Genomic DNA, 15,863 nt, shown 5'->3' on the forward strand with positions numbered 1-15,863 from the left:
AATTTATCATATTGTTACTTATATGTATTATCAAAACAAAAGTTAATGAGCTATGAATCTATATCATTCAGATAACATTAGATATTAAAATTTTACTTAAGTAAATTATTAAGTAACAATATAATTGGGTCATTTGGACAATCATAAGTCTAATTATTTCAAAATATTCAAATAAAAGATCTTCTAGTTAATATAACATTGCGACTATAATTAAACATGGAAAATTTAATTCTAATCCAAATTTATTTAAATCTATGAGTTATTAGAAATGAAAATTTCTAATGTAATAACCATATAATTTAAAACTAAATATAACTAAATAATAAAGAAAAATTAGGATAACATTATCAATCGTCATATACTGCATTAATATTATAATGCCAAATTAATCTACTTTGCCACTAACTAACAAGATAAATAAATTACACTTTAAATTATACTACACTAAAAGAATTAATTACATTTCTAATAAAACATACATTAAAAAAAAGCACTAACTAACATTTAAACTAAAACTCAATTAATAAGAACTAACTACAACATGCTAATACTAATGCTAAAGGATAAGACTAAACTAGCTTTCTAACTTTAAACTTTAATCTAATCTAACTAATGTAGAATTAACAAGCTAAACCCCATCTAAACCATTTATGACAACTTCTACTAATGAGAAAAAATAGCCTAAACTATCAACATACTAACTTAACAATATCATATACTAACTAAACAATCAATTACATACTAACTTAAACAACTAACACACTAATTAAACTATATAACAAACTGACTTAACAACCCTACATGCTAACTATTCTCACTAACCTAAGGCCTACCCTCCCTCCCACCTAGGCCAAGTGGCCTGTCCACATGTGTAGCCCCACCTTCCAAAGGACAGAGCACTGCCCAAGGTCTACGCATTGAAGACCTATCCCCTCCCTTGCCTTGTGTGAGTAGAGCATGCGCATGGGAAGAAGAATTAAAGGGGGTAAGTTTAATTTTTTTTTTTTTTAAATTTAAGTTGGATTTTGAAAGGACTCTCTCTCTGCTCCCTCAAGTGACATGACGTGCCATTAGTGGCATGATGATAACAGTACCCTTGCCCATGCCTAGCCCTTAAGGGACAGAAGAAAATGGTAAGAGAATGGCGGGGGGGGGGGGGGGGGGGGGGGGGGTTATTAATTTAGTGAGTAGCTTAGATTTTTATTTGAGTAATAATAGTAATAATATAAATAGGTATGATGACCTAGGCAAGTACCTTGCCTTAAGCTACATGACTTTAATGCCAAAAGTTTTATTGTTGAGATGAGAGAATAGATAAAACATTAACATATGAATTTAGGTTTTTTTTTTTGAATTTATTTTCTTTATATTATTTAAAGGGTCTAACAATGACTTTGTTGAAATTCAAAGGGGAATAACTCAAAGAATATTCTCTATGACCTGGGGAATTAAATTTTTTCCCCATACATTTTCTAGAGAGGTTTTTAGACCTGGAGATGCAAATTTTTTTTTTAAGCCAATTTTTTTTCTAAGTGTTGATATGTTCTTCTTTCTATATTTTCTTTGTTATACAAGGAGTGATTTCTCCTTTAGTAACAACATTGTTTCCTTTTAACAAGCATATTAATACAAGGATGAGAATAAGATTATTCTTTTTATAACATATGTTTTATAATTCATCATACAACAAGGGTATATGATCCTTTCATTTAGAAATCAAGGAGATGCATAATTCTTAATCAAATTTGATTTTTTCAATTATATAATTTAACAAGGAGAGAGATAACTTTTTTGTCCACAATGTAGGATATTCATTGCCTCTTAATACATAAAACATCGGATTGGAAACTTCAACATATCAAATTTATTTTCCCTAACATAATTGAAAACTTGAGAATTCATAATTTGAAGACATTATCTATTACTCTATTTCTCACATACATATGCATAGTTTGAAATCACATAAGAGCAATGTAGGAAGGTTTTCACAATCTTTTGCTCTCTCTATTATTCAACCTAGTTCAAGGCTCCATCGGGAAAGAACCAGTAAGAAAACTTGACATCTTTTCCAAATACATCAAATTTAAAATACAATTTTACATAATGTTACAATTCAATTGAATTCTCTTCTAGGGCTTTCACAAGAGATCTTTACCAATATATTCAATGCATCAAAGGAACCATGGAAAAGACAAGAACCAACATGGAGGTAAAACAACATACAAAGATGAACAATTCAAGTATGCATTTCCAACCCGGTTTTACACAATAGGTCCAAGCATAGAACCTAACTAGAGGGGAGGTGGATTTTATGTCATGTCCCCTTTTCAAATAATTAAAAATAATAATCTTTACTAAGGCGGGCAGGCCCAAAAAGGTGAAGTTTCGGAAAAAGGGAATAATCTTTGGAAGATAATGGACTACTAAATGAAAATTACTATTAAAATATGTTTTATTAACCCCTCTTGGACGTGAGTTAGGGTTATGACCCCTTTTAAGAGGTTTGGAGGCATTTTGGGCTCATTCCAAAACTTAATTTTGCTCATTTCTTTGTTATTCTTGAGAGGCTGCCAAACCTGTGGAGAAGGAGACCCAAGAACAGGAGTTTGCAGGTTTCCAGGGAGACCCAAGAACGGGAGTTTTTAGGTTTCTAGGAAGGCTAAGGATGGGATTTTGAATCCATTCCATGTGCATGCTCATGCAGAGTTTGCCTTTATGTTGAACAGTGCAGATTTGTGAATTTTCGGGTGTGTTTTTTGTAAGAGTTTGGTGTTTCCAGTTGAGTATTTCATATCAGTTTGGGTTGCTGGTGTATATCAGAATTTTAAATGTTAAAATAGAGTTGAATATATGTATTTGGATGTGATTATACTTCTGTGATATATTATTAAGTTTTTGTGGTGATTCCGGGCTATTTTGTGCTATTTTCGGGAGCTTGATGAGCATTGTTTTTTGTCCTTTTTTTGGTAGCTATTGTGTGCATGTTATAAAGATCTAGAAATATCATTTTATAGGCTATTATTCTGCTCAAATTTCTGTAAAAATGTCCACTTTCAGATTTATTAATAATATGTGAAGCTGTGAAGTTTTTGGCACTATTTTTGGCATACCCGATTTGGGGTTTATTGAGAAATTGGTGGATCTTTGAAAGATTGGTTGTTTGATCTTAAAGATATGATTAGAGGTTGGAAATATCATACAAAATCAGTAAAGGGACATTTTAGTGGTATCAAAGCCATGATCTTGCTAGCCTGAGGGTTTGTAGAAGTTTGCATGTCAGTTTTGACAACTACCCAGATCTTGCATGTCAATTTTGACAACTACCCAGATCTTGCATGTTAGTTTTGACAACTACCTAGATCTTGCATGTTACTTTTGACACTACCCAGATCTTACATGTCAGTTTTGACAACTACCCAGATCTTGCATGTCAGTTTTGATAACTACCCAAATCTTGCATGTCATAATTTATGGTTGCATGTTGCTTCCAATCAGCTAGATGTCAAAATTTATGGTTGCATTCTACTTCTAATCATTTTCATGTTCGTTCTTGGTGAATTTGGTGGTTGCATGTTGCTTCTAATCAGCTGCATGTCAAAATTTATGGTTGCAAGCAACTAAGTGAAAGAGAAAATAGATATTTACAGTGAGAAAAGAATAAATTTTTTTTGGTGAAACCTCCAGTTGAAAGTAAAAGTATAAAATCCAAAGAAGGAAAAAGTATGGCTAATCTAGATGAGATGGCAAAGAAATTATTCCAAGACATCCAAAATACTCAGAAGCAAACAATGGATAGTTTGGCAGAAACTAGAGAGGCTTTGCCAATATTGACAGAAAAATTGCAAGGAGTTGCATCTATTAATAAGAAAGGGAGCACTTCAGAGGAGTCAAGAAATCTGAAACTCACACCCTCTCAATCAACAAAAACTATTTTTCTGCATGCAGATGAGCCACCAATGCCAAATCCAGCCCTTAATCCCATGGAAGAGGTTACAGGTAACTTGATTGCATTAAGAGCTACTTACAATAGTTTAGATGATGACTTTCATAGTTTAGTTCCTTTTAGAGAATATGTGGATATGATGAACACTTTGATGCCCAAGAAATAGTACAAAAGGGAGCATGACATAAGTGGAAGAGAGCTCAAAAATAAAATAAGCAAGTTTATAGCACCTACTTTTGATGGAACAAATAAAATTTCAGCTAGAGCATGGCTACAAAAATTACAGACCTTCTTCACAGTTAACCCCATCAAGGAGAGTGATGCTGTTCAAATTGCAAGTCTACACTTGGAAGATGCAGCCTATGATTGGTGGTATTATGGAATGACTACTCAAGGTCATGATCAGGTAACTACATTTGATGATTTTAGTCAAAGAGTGATAGATAGATTTGACCTCAAGGATGATGATTATGAGGATGTTGTTGTGCATGATGGTGAGATACCTGGTAGAGATGAGAAAACATTGAGCATTCATGACTTTCTAGAGAGAGAGTACCAGGCACAGTTAGATGCTTTGTCACATGAGGTTGAGGCTAGTAGTACTTCACATGATTTATCCCACCAGCTGAAGGTGAGTGAAGATAGTATTGTGACTACATTATCTCATCATGACAGGTATGTGGAGTTAGTTGGTATTGGTCATATTACTCAAGTGAGGATTTTGCTTGAGTTACCAGCTGATTCTAGTTTACAGATATGGACTCGAGATTGTTATATTGGCATTTGGGATTCAGTTGACTGGAGATCTTTAACACATTTTGGTAGCAGTGTTTGTTTGGGTGCTATCATGGATTTGATTAGCAGATTGCATGGTGTTGTCTTTTCTTGTGCTAGCAGCTTGTCCGATGTTGGTATTAGTTTTTATACACCGGTGTTGGGCTTTGTTCATATATCCAGTCAACCATACTTGCTAGAATGTGTTGATGATCTTTCATATTTGGCAGTGTGTACAGATGAGTCCCATGATCATATTGGCATTGATGACATCTAGGAGGATGCAGTGGACAGTTTTGAAGACTTAGTTTCCTTGGGTACAAAGGAGTTGGACAGCAGTGCTACAGTTTTTGATACTCCATTTGTTGATATGAGATTTAGAGTTGATTCACAGGATATGGATGGTAATAATATAGAGACTAGTAACTTTGAGGATACTCCTTTAGACAGTGCATCAGAGGAGGTTTGTAGGAGATAGTCAAGCCAGTGCCATCATCTGTCTAATCAATTGAGATTTAGTGAGCAAGACATTGCTATTGCTTGCCAAAATTTCAATGTTGCTCGTCAATTGTTAGCAGTTTATGGATGGGGTTCTCCTACTAGTGATGAGCAGGGAGGCAGTTATCTTTCCTTGACAGAGTTCCACTCTTTATGGGAGGATATCCAGATTCTAAGACAAGATTATATGTAGTTGGTAGCAGACAGAGATTATCTTATGGAGTGGGGTAGTACAACATATGATGCATTGTTGGCCAAGGAAGATGAGGTGAGTGAGCTTACTCAGTAGCTTGAGGTGACTTTTGAGATTCTTGAGAGCACACAGTTGGCTTTCAAGGAGTCACAGTTTCATTTGGCTAAGGTGACCATGGAGTTAGAGCGACTACAGTCTTTACCTGATTCTATACAGTCACAAGCTATGGTGTTTGGTGATATGAGGATGTCCATGGCCGAAATTGTTAGAGATAGTGGAGATGGGGATGCATCCATCCTTGATACTAACATTGGCATATCAGGTTCATTCCCACTAGAGTCAGGTTCAGTTGAGTTGGGTGTTGTAGAAGATTTTTGTATGCCTGACATGGTGGTGGCCTCTAGTACTGATGGCATGGAGACTAGAGATGTATTAAAGATCATGTGTGATGTTGGTGAGCTGGCAGTTAGCATGGTTCCTGCTAGTAATACTACTCCCTTGGTGATATCTTCAGAGGTAGTTGGCAGTTCCAACATGGTTAATGATCAATTGCAGTTAGTTTCATCTGGATTACAGTTTGAGCCACTGATTGAGATTGGCGCATTCTATCAACATTACATTGTGAGGTATGCTCATCAATTCACCTTTGATGACCATGTTGATGAGATGATGATACAGAGATGTACTTTGGTTCCTAGTGCTTATCATCAATTATGGGATAGTTTGACCCCTCGGGATAAGAGTTGTGATGGGCACAATATGGCGATAGGTTCTACAGTTGACAGCTTGATAATACATCACTTAGAGCAGGAGTTTTGGAGTGATGCTTCAGCAGGTGTTGTTATTGATTCTACTCCTTTGGCTATGACATCTCCTAACTTAGCTGGTGATTAGTCACAGTGGGTTGTATCACTTGTTCATGGTGAGCTATTGACTGAGGTTGGTTTTTTTTATCAACATTATATTGCAGGGTATGTACATCAGTTAGCATTTGATCCTTGTGTTGAGGAATTGATGGCAGGAAAATTTGGTTTGGGTTCCATTTTTTGTTGTTTATCTTGTGATGGCTTTTCACTATCAGGGGTGCATGGGAGTTATGGTTATGAGATAGTGGCTGGTCATCTACAGAGTTGTGTTGACTGCAGGAGTTGTATAGTGTGTGGATTCTCGATACTTGGTACAGTTTCATTTGAGAGCATTCACCATTGTTGCAGAGTTGGATTGTACATTCTGTATAGGCCAGTGAGATGCATTGATGGTATTTACTATGTTGGCAATTTGATTTGTCCACTTTACTTGGGTTTTGATGTTCTAAGAGTTTTTGTCTCATGGGTTTCTAACTATGGAAGTTGTGACTTTGGAGTTTGGTTGAGCAGTAATTGTCAGTTTGATTATGGATTCCTCTTGGTTATATTGCAGAGGATATTGCACAAGCCTGTGTCAATTGACAATAGTATAGTTCATGACTACATTTGGGATCTAGGTGGATTGATTGGTTTATTGTTTAGCTATTTCTTGAGGACAAGCAATATTTGGAAGGGGAGGACTTTTCATGTCCCCTTTTCAAATAATTAAAAATAATAATCTTTACTAAGGCGGGCAGGCCCAAAAAGGTGAAGTTTCAGAAAAAGGGGATAATCTTTGGAAGATAATGGACTACTAAATGAAAATTATTATTAAAATATGATTTATTAACCCCTCTTGGACGTGATTTAGAGTTATTCCCTCTTTTAAGGGGTTTGGAGGCATTTTGGGCTCATTCCAGAACTTGATTTTGCTCATTTCTTTGTTATTCTTCAGAGGCTGCCAAACCTATGGAGAAGGAGACCCAAGAACGGGAGTTTGCAGGTTTCCAGGGAGACCCAAGAATGGGAGTTTTTAGGTTTCTAGAAAGGCTAAGGATGGGATTTTGAAGCCATTCCATGTGCATGCTCATGCAGAGTTTTCCTTTGTGCTGAATAGTGCAGATTTGTGAATTTTTGGGTGTGTTTTTTGTAAGAGTTTGGTGTTTCCAGTTGAGTATTTCATATCAGTTTGGGTTGCTTCTGTATATCAAACTTTTAAATATTAAAATAGAGTTGAATATATGTATTTGGATTTGATTAAACTTCTGTGATATATTATTAAGTTTTTGTGGTGATTCCGGGCTATTTTGTGCTATTTTTGGGAGCCCGATGAGCATTATTTTTTGTCCTTCATTTGGGAGCTATTGTGTGCATGTTATACAGATATGGAAATATCATTTTATAGGCTTTTATGCTACTCAAATTTTTTAAAAAATATCCACTTTCAGATTTATTAATAATATGTGAAGCTGTGAAGTTTTTGGCACTATTTCCAGCATACCCGATTTGGAGTTTATTGAGAAATTGGTGGATCTTTGAAAGATTGGTTGTTTGATCTTAAAGATCTGATTGGAGGTTGGAAATATCATAAAAAACCAGTAAAGGGAAATTTCATTTTCTCAATGGGAGATGTCAATCACCATAGCATATCATAGCCCTTTCGAGGCTAAAACTTCAAGAAATTTTGTTCTTCCACAAGGCCCTTTCAAGGCTATTACCACAAGGATTTTCATTCCTTTTCATATCAATAATTCACAATATCAAACAAGGTATGTGATGACAATTAAGGGCCCATACACCCTATCCACTTTCCCTCCTCTCACCATGAGAGGAGACTCTACACCATTGACGTCCAACTAAGGCCCTTCCCCTATACATGGCCACTTCTTCCTTATCCAAGGGTGAGTAATGCTAAAACAATCCCCATGGAAAAAACCCCTCAAAACAAAACATCAAGACAAGCATAAGAACAACATCAAGACAAATTAAGATCCCTCGAAATAAAATCCAACACACAAGCAAGAAAAACAAAGAACAACACAATGCCTTATGCATGATTCAATCATGAACAACATGAAAGAAAACAAATTCAAAGAGTGAAGAACTCCTAACTTCACAAAAAGCTATGGTAAGATGGTAAGTTGAGAAGAGCTTTTCCTTTTTTCTTCCTTCAATCTTCCAACTTGCTCCAAAACTAGAGATTGGGTAACAACCGCATAACTACTTCAAATTGCCTCTAAGTATGATCATTAACTCAACTAGACTTCAAGTAACCTCAAGATGAAGTTTGAGTCACCAACTCAAGTAGGAGACAATCAATTTTCACAATCAATCAAAAATAGGGTTTTTGAGTGAGCCTAAAAGTCAAACAAAGAGGCTAAGGGGGTGGAAAGTACTCCCCACCCATACCCTTACCCCTAGGGTACTTAAATTTAATTCTTTTAGGCCTTAAAGACTTAATAGGAATAATTAAAAGCTAGGAGAATAGTAAGACCAAATAAAAACCTTTAAAGAATTACAATACAAAGATAACACAATTTAACAAATCATTGCACAAATCATATCCTGGCCAAATTTCTTGCACACTCATTGCACAAATCAGTAGGTTCAAGAAATCACATGCATTATGTAATTTATGTATTAGAGAAAATCTTGTAGATTAAAAAATCCATTTTTCTAATAATCAATTGTTTATCTAATTCTACTCATATTTTTTACTATTCAAATTGCATAATCAAAGTGTTAGTTTTGCATTCATTTACTTCATCATCGTACATGTTCATAAAGCATTAAATGACAAGGTCAAATATCTGAAAGCAAAGCATCACACATCATAAAATAGCATAATAATGTTTAATGCATCAAATAATGTTCTGACATATCAAGTCATGAGTAACAAAATAATAATATATCATCGATGCTAGGATGGGTCGAGGCAAGACCTCACATTTTATTTCATGTTTCTCATATCCTCAGTAGTTGGTGCTCCAATGGGTTCAACATGCTTAGTGGTAATGGTAGATTGTACATGATCGCGAAGTCCTCCAAGGGGTAACTTCATCAAACTTTCCAATACAAAAAAGTTATCTTTGTTGATATTTGGTATTTCTCTTTTTGATATCTTGATCTTTGTGCTTCTAGTATCTTCAAACTAATCCTCTTAAGTAGATGGCTCTGATACCAATTGTTTGAATACTTTTAGAATAACTGACAGGGGTGGGGGGTGAATTAGTTATCCAAGGTCCAGATATATAACTAAAACTCTTCACAGGTTAGTGAATGCATTAAATGTTATTCATCATACATTAATCCATAAGATTATTCAAAATTGTAGGTTACTATCAAATCAACTTGTAGAAATGTAAACATGAAACATAATTGATTCATTAATGCACTTGACATGATTTATGTGGAAATCAAATTTGGGTAAAACCACCAATAACATGCTACTCTTTTTTTCACTCTTCTAAAGTGATGCCTTGTGAAAGGAAAACCCTGATAAAGGTTACATACACACTATTAAATGCGACCCTATTAAAGGATTTCAATCACTCTATCAGGAGTGAGCCATGTTAGAGGACTTTAGACCATTCACTTGAAATCTCACCCAGTTAAAGAATTTGCAAATAATTGTTAGGCCAACCTTAATCCAAAGGATTTACCCTAGACTGATACAATTGTTAGAGAGTAACAATAAGGCTTGATCTGATACAATTTACAAGTTCATTTGCAAATTACATATCACTATTGAGTCCTCGTTTCTACTTGGCCTTCATACTTTTCAGCTCTAATAGTTTGTTCATCCTTCAAGCATTCATCTCCTTAAGCCTTATTTCTTATCATGTCAATGCAGATTCTTCTCTTAGCTCACTTGATGAAGCAAAAACTTTGCTTGCACTTAACTTTCTTTGTTTCTAACTATCCATTCCTATAAATAGAAAATTAAGATATTTTTGTTTCTCATTCTCCATCATGCAATTTACAGTTAGGATGGATTAGGTAGGATACAATATATCTATCCCACATTCTATATCTCTTCTACAAACTTCTCCTAGAATCCTCTTTGAATTCACCTCAAAATGGTTTACCTTGAAGTCTGTGGCACCAACTCATCATCCTTATCTTTCACCTAGTTCACATACTAAGAAAATAGACTTGTTAGCTTAGATTCATCAAATTCACGCTCTTTGAAATAATGCAACAACTTAGCATTATCTTGCTTCTAATGCTTGGCACATACTATGTTTCTGAACATTCTCTATGAAATTACTTGGCACAAACTAAAGTTTACTACTGCTTGACATCAACTAAACTTTACTCGACATCCACTATTTTTCTCAGCATACACTAAAAATGAACTTTTACTCTATTTCAATTAATTTTCTACTCATATTGCACTGAATTTGCTTCACACCTACTACCCACTAGGTCAAGCTTGGTAGAAAAAACTTTGTGTAAATTTTTTCTTCTAAAATTTCCTAGTGTAACTAGCCTTTGTAACCTTAAGTAGATTATCAGTACATCATGTCATCATTGTTTTAATTGATTCTTATACTTCATTAAAAAATCATAACTCAACCTTTCCTCTAGGTTCTTTTGTTACACCTTTTGATCAAACCCTCTTCATCAATAAACTAAGTGACAGTAATTAAATCTTATAAGTAGTTATCTTATTAGAAAATAGCAAGTTTGACATCATTGACAAAATAATGATTAAGGCATATTGGTCATACTTGTATATTCTCAATAATCTCTATTTACAATCTTCATCTTTGATTATCTTTTTCAATTCATTCTCAACAAAATCAGCATTATTTCTATTATTCTCACATAGATTATCTAAATCTGAAGAAGAACTATGAATCACCACTTGAAACTAGTCATTGTCATCAAATTCAGTCTTCTCTTCATTAGATTCAGCTTAAGCAACATATTTTCTCCTTGTTCTCTTCTAAGATTCTTCAACCTTATTACCTTGACTACTTCTCTTCTCCTTTGGCTTGGGTACTTCCTTAGCCTTTTGTGTAGTGGCTTTAGTTTACTACTGGTGCTTTAGCTTTTCTTTTTTTCTTTCTAGTAGTTGTAGGTGCTTCACTAGATTCTTCTCTCTCGGTACCTTATACAATTTCTACTTCCTCTTCTTTTTGGTCCTCTCCTTGACCTTGGGTGATAGGAAGTGGTGCTTGGATATGTGCAATCTCTTCTTCTTCTTCTTCTTATTCTTCCCCTTCACCAAAGTTCTCTTTTAGTTTCTTTACCATCTTATTCTTCTTCCTAATGACTAAGGTAATCTTTAAGTCCATTGTGATTTTTGACTAAGCCACATTGTAGTTCCCAAAAGTTATAGCCTCCTTGTTCACCTCTTCTACAAGTAATGTTGATTTCATATCCCAATGGTCTTAACCATCTAACTCTAACAACTACTTCCTAAACACATGTATGATTAGTGTCAGCTAGGAAGCAAACATTATTAAATGTTTCTCCACTAGTGAAACTGGTATCCTCAATTTTTTCTTCATTTTCTACTTGAAGTATTAAAAGTAGTTTGTCATGACTGACTCAAAATTATCACATAGCTACTCAATGAATTCACCTATTTCCACTACAATAGGGTTTTTTACCTTCCATGCAACTTTACCAAAAGTGGGAAATGTATTTTGTACATAAAAGAATATACACACAAGAATATATCCAAATTTGAATTATGCACTTTCGATCTTCCTTATGGCTCCCAAATTCTTAGTCAATTGTTGTAACTACAACTTGGAAAGATCATAACTATGATCTTTCTTCACTATCTTGTATCTCATGTCCAATGCAATACATGGTACATTGTTAAGCCTACTAGGTTGATAGAACTTATGTGTTATAATCTCACTCCAAAAACAATTAAGGGATCTATGATTATATCTATTGTCATCCCTCATTTATTCTATATAGCCCCTATATTCCTTTCAATTACCTCTTTTTTCTTCACTTCTCATTGTCCTGGGTTGATCTAGGGTTGGATACCCTATAACTCTATGCACAATTTTGTTGGTCATTCTCACCAATCTAGTCTCTAACCATACAAAATTGTCATGTATCCTACTCAAATCTATATTTATCCATTGTATCTTGAAGATGTTAGGGAAATCTAGGGCATGAGTTAACCTTTCTTCTCAATAGTTTTGAATTCTTCCTTCAACACTCCATTTTCACATAATTTCCTACATGTCTCCCTATGTTTCATCTCTCCTATGCTTCCAACTTTACATGTATTGCAACATCTAACATCTTGAATCATTAAGGCTTGTGGTGGCATCATTGACAACACACCAGATGGATCTTGTTTATAAGCTATGTTTGGAATAGATCTAAATTAGGTTGTTTAATTTTATTTCTTATCAATTTTACATTCAAAACTTCCTTTTCCTCTACAACCTTGGTTGCTAAATAACTACACAACATTTCATAAACTAGGTTTGTGAAAATTCAAACTACATCACTCAATACACAATAAATACCTTTGTGAATTTGTAGTGATGGTGTCGAGGATGTTGGGACTTAAAATTGAAGCCCTACTTTTGAGTACCATCCTAAAAATCAAGCCCTATAAGAACTTTTTGAATCATGTGCACCTAGCTATCCATTTGAGGCCTAAGAGGTGTTTAATGCTTCTAGCACCTTGCATTTAGTATGTCTATGTGTTCCATAAAGATTCAGTGAAGTTTCATTTTGAGCAATCTCCAAATCTAAATTTTTGCCTAAGTGTCAAACAACGACAAGAGGCCTTGTTTGTAATTAAATATCTCATGCCCAAAAACATTTCATGACTCACCACTTTTGGTGTGTTTAATATCCATACTAGAGAACCTATGTTTCAAATTTTGAATCATTTTGATATGTTTTGACTAGGTTTTGAGACCCTCAAATTTGATCATTTATTGTTGTCATGCTTATGCAAATTGTTATAAATTTTGGGAGGCCTTGTTTGACTTGTTATACCTTTGGCCTAGTTGACCAAAATGAGATAAATCCTTTTGCATTACATTTTAGGGTCGAAGACCTTCTATGTTTCAATTTTGAGCTTATGACAAATCTGTTTGATCAGTATTCAAACATGATTCTAAATGTAATTTATAGCTTTTTACTAGTGTCCGTAAATGTAGATTAGTTAGTACCCCTATTTGGGATGTCATAACTCAAAATCCATGATAGATAAGATTGAATGGATGATACCATTGCATTCTACTTTGAAAATTCTTTAAGTGTGTCGATCTACAAGTTTTGACAAATCCATCTATACACTTTCCTAGGTCCATTCCATTTGCAAAAAATGCTTTTTTGGTAGTGTTTCAATTCTACAAATTTTGAGTAACCCACTTTGACCGCTTGCCATTCTCACCCTACTATTTTTCATGAGCCCTAATCACATATTTATATTGTCTTCATGAAAATGAACCAACACCCTAGTTTTCATCTCCACAAGTGTTAGTTTGACCTATTTTCAAAGCCAAATCCAAATGGGTTTTATGGTTTTCTAGCATGTTGTATTATAGGTAGTTCTAAGAGGGAAACTTTGACAATCGATATATTTTGACTGATAATATTAGTGTAATAGGTTAAATATGCTAGTTTTAATTGCGAGGTGTTTTAGTTTGAGAAATTTTTTTAGCCAAACCCACTCTAGGGCTTGACTACTTTGATCAAAACTAGTAATCATGAGTAGGAGTGTTACCAGATCTATTCTAATGCTAGGTATACCATTCTAGATGAAGGCTTAATTAACATAGGTGTCGAGAAGCCGAGCATTGAGGACATTCAAAAAATTTGGTGGGATCAATTAGAGGATAAAATAAAGAAGTGGGTTCAAACAATCAAAATTATAGTTAGAGTTTTGTTTCCTAGAGAAAAAGATATGTAATCAGATATTCAAAGATATGTATTCTTTTGCCAGAGATTTTTTTCATTCTGAGACATGTAGAGCTCCAATGATGCAACTTTTGAGTTTCAATGAGGTTCTGGCTCTAAGCCAACTATCACCTAAAAAACTCTTTCAGATTCTAGACATGTATGAGACCCTCTATGATATGGTGCTTGATATTAATTATATTTTTTGTGATGAGAAAGCCATTGGGGAAGAAGCCTTAGGAATTCTGGTAAAATTAGGTGAGGTACCCTGATCTACATTTAAGGAGTTTACTAATGTAATTCAATGGGAGACTTCCAAAAGACTAATCCCTGGATGTTCAATTCATCCTATGACTCATTACGTTAAGAATTACATTAAGTTTCTATTTGATTACATGGATACATGAAATCACTTTTTTATTATAAAAAAGAACAGACCAATAGTCCTTCTAGTAATTCCTTTTTGGTTGAGGTTAGAGTAGATAATAAGGGGCTAATAGGAGGCTTAAGAGTTTTATAGAAATATTAATATAATAAGGATGCAACAACCATGAATCTATCTCCCATGGCTTTGTAGTTATTTTTAATTCGAGAGCTTCTAAAACATAACCTTGATGAAAAGTCCAAGTTGTACAAGGACTCTACCCTCACCCATATTTTCTTGATGAATAATTTCTACTATATATAAGCTCATAACATATTTGGGTGATGGTTTGGTCAAGAAACATAGTGGTCAGGTCAAGAAATATGCAACATATTATCAGAAAGCTACCTATAACAAGGTTTTTTCTTGCTTCAAAGATGAAGGGATACAATTGACTAGCACATATTCTATGAGTGAGTCAAAGGGGGCACTAAAAGAGAGGTTCAAGAGATTCAATACTATCTTTGAAGAGGTTTATAAGACTCAAACAAACTGGATAGTCCTTGATCCTCAGTTTTGGGAGGAGTTGTGTATTTCAATTACTAAGAAACTTCTATCATCTTATCAATCCTTTATGGGTCATTTTGGGGTGTTCTTAGAAGGTTATATATAGCAAGGAATAGAGCTAACCATAGAAATAATGTAGTGATAGAGGCCAAAGGGAAGAAAAGACTAAAATGCAGGGATAAGTAGGCACAAAAAATAATGAAAAAAATTTATCACATATGCATGCCATAGAGAGAAATTTAAATGTTTAAATACTATTCCTTGCAATACACTTAGTGTCCTGAAAGACACCACCTTTTGAAGGCAGAAGTTGGGGAGGGGCCCATCGTGGCCAAGTGGAAGCAAGGTTAATGATTTTGACTGGACATAGAACACTAACTGAAAAAGATGCTAGATTCTATTGGTTGCCATGTCACCACTAGAAAATGGGAGGGTTTTTCTAGTAGAAACATGGCGACCTCTCAAAAAATTCAAAAACTAGCAAGAATTTTGGGGCTCAACTGGGAGAGTTAACAAATGATGAAATGACAAGTGACAACCAAAGGAGAGGATTAAAATGAATAAAGATTAAAATCATAGATCTTCAAGTCTAATCATGCATTTTGACAATTCAAAATATTTTAATTTGAATGATATATATTATATAGTTTTAACTATATAGTTTTTATTTTTCAAATTTTAATGATAGTTCATGGCTCAGGACCTAAAATTTCAAATCAGCATTAGAGGCATCATTTTCGTCCTAAATATATAGTATAATATACCATTGGAACCAGGAGGAGATGA

At 34.4% G+C, this 15,863-nt stretch overlaps 1 pseudogene; it reads left to right on the forward strand.

Moving 5' to 3' along the window:
* Nucleotides 1-2,203: 2,203 nt before the first annotated feature.
* LOC149539119 (exocyst complex component EXO70B1-like) lies at nucleotides 2,204-15,183 on the forward strand (annotated as a pseudogene).
* Nucleotides 15,184-15,863: the final 680 nt, after the last annotated feature.

Source organism: Cupressus sempervirens, chromosome 9 (assembly GCF_028749045.1).
Source record: "Cupressus sempervirens isolate cs-2001-9-10 chromosome 9, ASM2874904v1, whole genome shotgun sequence".
NCBI lineage: Eukaryota > Viridiplantae > Streptophyta > Pinopsida > Cupressales > Cupressaceae > Cupressus > Cupressus sempervirens.